The following is a 6,399-nucleotide window of genomic DNA, read 5'->3' as shown; positions in this document are numbered from 1 at the left end:
GTTTGGGCTCCAGGGGTCAGAACTCGGGATCCAGCCTGAACCACAACATTCTCATTGCTTTTTTAGCATACTATCTCCAGCCCCACTAGTGCAATTCTATTTACCTGGGCTGGGAGATTTGTTCCCAGATGCAATGTAGACAGACCCTAAATTTAGGCCAGGACATCTAGTGCAAGGTACGTTGGAATTTGGCCTACTGCATTTAAAACAACTTGCTGCTGAAAAGAGTCATTTTTGCTAGAAGTAATCAAATAATTTGTGAAAGCTGAAGAGAGTCTGACCATTTGTCTCACTTTCCCTTACCTGTGAAACCATCCTGACAAATTTGTAAAAATACTCAAATGATTATAAATACTGCCACAGTCACACTGTATTGTAAATGATACATTTATTAATTCTTCCTGTAATTTGCATTTGACTTGTGCTGCTGTTGTAACATCTTTATCAGAAAACTCCCATGTTATTACAGAGGTGATGACTAACCCTTTTGTATAATATAATATGGCACAATAACTTAAGCAATGAGAAACTGCAGCTTTTATGCAATCATGTAATTATGTAAAAATATTCAGGAGGCATAGGCATGTACTGTCTGTATATAATTCCAGCAGTATAAAGGTTAATGTATAAGTGGGTTACATAGAAAGCTTGATGCTCAAATAATATAAATGACAGATTTTGAGATGATTGTGTCAGGGTAGGCCAGCAGTTCCATTAATTTTGCAACATCATCATATATCTTGCTTATAGTAAAGTTCTGCTTCACAGTTTGCTGTTCTGCTTTGCATCAGGAGTGACTTTCACAGGCACGGCTAGACTGGAGAATAGAAGGATACAAGAGAACACAGAGTATTGGGTAGGGTTCAAATAATGCTGGAAGGTTTCTTTCTTCAGTTTTTAAATGTGATCTTGCATCTCCTATCCCCACAAAAGAATGTAGCTTCTAATAAAGAAAAAGGCCCCAATCCAGCAAAGCATTTAGACACTTTCTTCACTTTAAACATATGAGTAGTCCTATTGAAGTCAATGGGTTCCACATAGGAGAAAGCTTCTTTAAAGCTTCCAAGTGGTTTCTAAATTAAGGTAATTTTTTGTGTCTCCAGGAACTGCATAAGGGATCTGTATACATTTCTGTAGTTGTCAACAGCAAAAGGCAGCAGCAGAGGCTTATCGGTCTGATCTGGTCTGATCTTATCTGAGGAAAGGTGGATTACTTTTCTACTGATCAAAAGCAGGCATTAGCCAAATAGCACTGCTGTCCTTTTTTAACATCAAATTATTTTGACTTGGAGATTCCAAACATCATATACAGTGAAGCTTTGATTACCCAAACCTCAGTTATCTGAAACTCCCTGTTACATTAAACAGGGTCATATCCACTTTTGTCTTTCAAGAACATTGAAACTTCTTCCATCATCCATGATTGTTCACTACTCCCTATTACTTTTGGATAATTGATAATACAGTGTAATTTTTCTTTTTTATTTGTATTTGATTGCAATCTTACTTTCACTGTGAAAAATCTAGCCAGGGGTTCTCAAACTGGGGGTCGTGACCCCTCAGGGGGTCACAAGCTGTCAACCCCCTGGGCATGCCAGTAAGGATGGCATGGCATGGGGGGGTCATCACTTTTATATGGGGAGTCATCACAACCTGAAATATTTTCAAAGGGGGTCCCAGCAAAAAAAGTTTGGGAAGCCCTAGCCAGAGCAGAGAACACTTAGCAGAGAACACTGCATGAAGTTTGACATCAGCAGCAAGAAAACACTTTAAAATTGGTTACTGGAACATGAGAACAATGTTTCAAACATCAAAGATCTCACAGATCATGAGGGAGATGGACAACTCTAGACTTGAAATTCTGGACATTAGTAAGAGCAGATTGACAGGTATGGATAAGACGCGCTTCAAGCAAGAGAAAAAAAAATCTCATTTATTCTTGTTGTAGTGATAATACACACTCAGAGGGAGTAGCACTCATGACAGGTTCTGTGGAAAACACGCTCATTAACTGGGAACCTATCAACCAACACATCAGAAAAAACAGATTCCAAACCAGATTCCTTAAAAAAAAAAAAAAAAGACAGTCACAGTGCTATGCTCCAACAGAGGAACATAGCGACAAAAAGAAAGATGGGTTCTATAATTGCCTCCAAAGTGTGATTGACAGAATACCAAAACATGACTTACTTCTTGTGATAGGTGACTTTAATGCTAAAATAGGATGAGACAACCATGGAATGGAAAAAGCAATGGGGAAGCACAGGCTGTAGATCACCAACCAAAACGGTTACAGACTCTTGAATTGTGCTTGGTCTCTGATCTATTTCTTGCAAGAACCCTGTTTTGTAACAGAGACATACACAAAAGAAATATGAAATTTGCCAAATGACAAAATGAAAAACAGATCAACCACATCTGCATTAGTTTGAGATTCAGGTCATTCCAAGACACAAGGGCATATCACGTGGCAGACGTCAGCAGCAACCACTATCTTTGCATTGCTAAAGTGGAATTAAAATTGAGAAAGATCTACTTTAAACAGAAAGCAGTAAATAAAATCAACAGTACAAAACTGAAAATGAAAGAGCATGGTGAGAAATTTCAACATGAACAAGGAACAGATCTGAGGCACTGCCAGGGGCAAAGGAAGGTGAGAAACTGAACCTGGAAAAAAAAAAAAGAGCAGTGCTCAGAGACAATGTGATTCAAGCAGCAGCAGCCATAAGTTGGATATCAACAGAGTAGGAATCAGATAAGCAAACAAAATTTTGGAAAAGGAAAGTACAAGAAAGCAGATTAAGCAGTGAAAAGCAATGCAAAGAAAGATAAATAGAGATATGTTGAAGACCAATCAGCTGGAGCTGCTTCTATGACAGAAAACCACAGATCCATTCATCACATGACTAAAACCCTGTGTGATAATTTCAAAATAGAAAGTGGGCCAATAAAAAGCAAAGATGGAAAAGATGGAAACAACTGATGTAGAACAGAAAAATAGATGGGCAGAGCATTTCAAAATAGTCCTCAACAGACCCAGTCCCACTTCAGCACCAGATTTTGATGAATGTGTAGCATGGCAAGCTCCCTTAGTCAATTTAATTGATTTTCAAAAGGCATTTGACACGCTGCAGACAGACAGACATCATGGAATATTCTTCAGTCCTATGGAATCCCAGAAAAAGTTGTCAAAATCATCTAGCCCATGTATAGAGACATGAAGTGCTGCATAAGGATGAACAACCAGACAGAGTGGTTCACCATGGATACTGGTGTGAAACAGAATTGCATTTTATCTCTGCCCTAAAACAAACATCCCTGAAACCCAAACATTAAGCAGTGACATCACATTAAAAAGACAAAAATATCAAGAAAGTAGAACACTTTATCTACCTGGGCAGCACCATACTGGCCATTGGAGACCTCAATAAAGAAGTGACATCAAGGATAGGAAAGGCATCCACAAAATTTACTAAAGCTTAACAAGGCATAGAAATCAGAAAAAAACCCCACAGAATTTTCAGTTCAAAGTAATCTCAGTGCTAACATATGTCTGTAAGAGCAGGTGAGCTATGCCTTTCATAGCTAAGTGCCTCTGACAGACTTTGGTTGGGCGTTGGTGACTGCATTACCAACAAAGAAATTTGAGAAATCACCCACCAGCAGCTTGTTTCCACCAGAATCCAAAGGAAGCACTGGATTTATTTGGGAGCAAGTACTCTGGATGAAGCACTCTCCACGTGAAGCTGTCAAGTGGAAACCAGCAGAGTGTGAGGAAATGAGGGCAGCCAAGAGAAACTTTAAGAAGAACCCTTAGCAGATAAGGCGGAACCATTGATTTTAAATGATAGAGCAGATGGAAGCAGCAGCAAATGATAGAAAGGAATAGAAGAGACCAATTTCTGTCCTCTGCGCCAACAGTGCATGGGAAGGATGTAATATATGTTCTCTGCCATGGGATGGTTAAGGAATAACTTTTGAATCAATTTTCATTTTCTTATTTGATTATTTTCACCCATTTGCACAGCTGAAAGTCCATCTGTTTCACTTGCAGTTTTTCTTGTTTGTTTTTAATTTTATCAAATAGCAGCACATGCTGTACCCATCTTGATCTCTCATGCTCTAGCATAATAATGACAGGAAATAAGGTGAAAGCACTAGTACGAACACCTGACTCCACCACATAATGATTTAGCAGCTTCCACATAAAAATATTAATATGTTCACAATATTTATAAGAATGAATGCCAATAACTTTCAGAGCCCACCAAATTTCAGTATCTAAGCACTAATTATAGTATTTGTCACATAAGGACAAGTCTGGAAAGTTTCTAGGAGCAGACACCTGGTAAATGTGATGTCTGGCTTAGATACTGTGGCTCATGCTGAATTATTGGCAGGAAACTTTAGTCTACTCCAAATTTCTACTTGAGATTATTTTGAATTTTTTTACTTGAATTATTTCCAGTTAGCCATTAATTATTGAATAACTTTATAGTAGTCATCTGTTTCCACTCTGCCATTTTGGTGACTTTTCAAACTTGAGGTTTTACTACTACATGCTATAGGGTTAAAAGACATGGTGGTAAACAGTCTAAGTTCTGCCTACATTTGTGCTTCCACAATTGCTACCACTGAAGGAGAGTTATGGGTCTGGTTTTTATTAGTGTAATAATGTCCTAATTCCTTAACACCTTGAATTATACCCAGAAGTAAAAAAATTGCTAGGCATATTTGTATTGCTGTGCTGCAGAGAAGCCCTAATCAAGGATTAGAGCCCCACTTTCCAATCATTGTACAAACACAATGAATACACTCCCTGACCCAAAGAACTGATATTGTTATATGCTCATAGTGAACAACCTTGCTCAGAAAATGGGACACCGAATGCTCTGTAGGAGAAGTATTTAATTCTATTGGTTCTAAATGTTTCCTTGTTCTTAAATTAGTCAGGGTTAAAAAAAAAAAAAAAAAAAAAAGTGATTTGTTAATTTTCATGTTGCTTCTGATCTTTTTAAATACTGCAATCAAGTATGATTTAGTTCTTTGATGACACTCAACTAATAAGTCCTTTCAACTCTTCTTCTCTTATTCAGGTTGGCTAGTAGCAATTTTTTTAAAACAATCTTTCAAGTGCATATAATGACATACAACTAACCATTTTGCCACTTTTCTCTTGACCAGCACAGTCTAGAGTGGAGATGATTACAACTGGAATCAGACGATGAACATAACATTGATCAATATAACAATTTGAATGTTTTCCATATTATTCTCTGAGTCAAAGATAAATCCAAGCTCTTAGCTGCTTTTTAAATATCACTGCATGCTGGGCTGATATTTATGTGAGCTGTAATATTTCATAGGTCTTTTTCCTTTGAAGATCTTTAAGACAGATATATATATATATAGGGGAGCAGCAGCCCTCCATCTAGATTGCTCAACACTTTCTGCTATAAAAGACAGACCTTAAAAAAAAAAAAAAAAAAGACTCCTGATACTGTTCATTGAAATGGGCCTTTGAAACTTGGTCAGAGGGGTAACTTTTGCTGATTCCATGTAAATCTGTATAGATCAGTCAGACCTAAAAACTGTTGAAAATTGCAGAAGCATTCTTGTTTTGAACAGCCTGGAAAAACCCTTTGAGATTCCATTAGCACTGCACATACACCCCATGCTGGAGCATTTTGTAGACAGAGTAGAGAGACCTGATCCTGAATCACTTTTCCCTTGCTGCCAATCCCCTTTATTGTATTCCACCCACCCCCAGTCTACTAGATTCCCTCATCAGAATACCCTTTGTGAACACAGCCTCATATCATCAGTTTATTCCCTGAGCATCATACACCCTGTGCACTAATGAGAGTCCCGTGGAAAATATTTTATCATGCAATTTTAAAAAGACTGCTATAAAGCATATGTACCAGGGGGCTGAATTAAAGCTGCAAAGACAAGCTTAAGTATGGCATTTCCTAACTTTCATTGCTTGACTCTGCAATCTAAATAAAATGTTAAGGTATTTTAAAGTAATCGCTTTGTACTTGCTTAATAATATACTCTTAATACATACTTAAACCAATGCCAACTTAAAGGATGAATGATGGATAAATTGATGAAACAGGAAACAAACATCATAGAGACACAGTAAGACAATGAAAATAATAAGACTATGCTCAGAAGCCACTACTGTTTAGGAAGATGTCTCTGCAGTGTAAGAAAAGACAAAAACACTCAACAACATCATTAATCTTAGTAGTCTTCTAAAAGTAGAAAAAATACCAAACAACTTCAAATAGCAGCATCTCGGACCCTAGAGATATCTTTCATAAATTGATGCTAGTAGCATGAAAGAGACGGCATAAGAAATATCCAGACACCACACAATCTATTTCCCCCAAA

The 6,399-nt window shown here is 37.5% G+C and overlaps 1 long non-coding RNA gene across 1 annotated transcript; it reads right to left on the bottom strand.

Annotated features, from left to right (window-relative positions):
- Window positions 1–404: 404 nt before the first annotated feature.
- Window positions 405–3,795, bottom strand: LOC137160208 (uncharacterized). Its single transcript, XR_010921808.1, has 3 exons — window positions 3,661–3,795; window positions 2,191–2,341; window positions 405–817 (listed from the first exon to the last, which is right to left on the bottom strand). It is a non-coding gene; the product is annotated as an uncharacterized lncRNA (long non-coding RNA).
- Window positions 3,796–6,399: the final 2,604 nt, after the last annotated feature.

This window comes from Emydura macquarii, unplaced genomic scaffold, assembly GCF_026122565.2.
Source record: "Emydura macquarii macquarii isolate MOO-44397 ecotype Brisbane River unplaced genomic scaffold, CSIRO-AGI_Emac_v2 contig_2171, whole genome shotgun sequence".
NCBI lineage: Eukaryota > Metazoa > Chordata > Testudines > Chelidae > Emydura > Emydura macquarii.
This window is presented reverse-complemented; position numbering and strand designations above follow the sequence as displayed.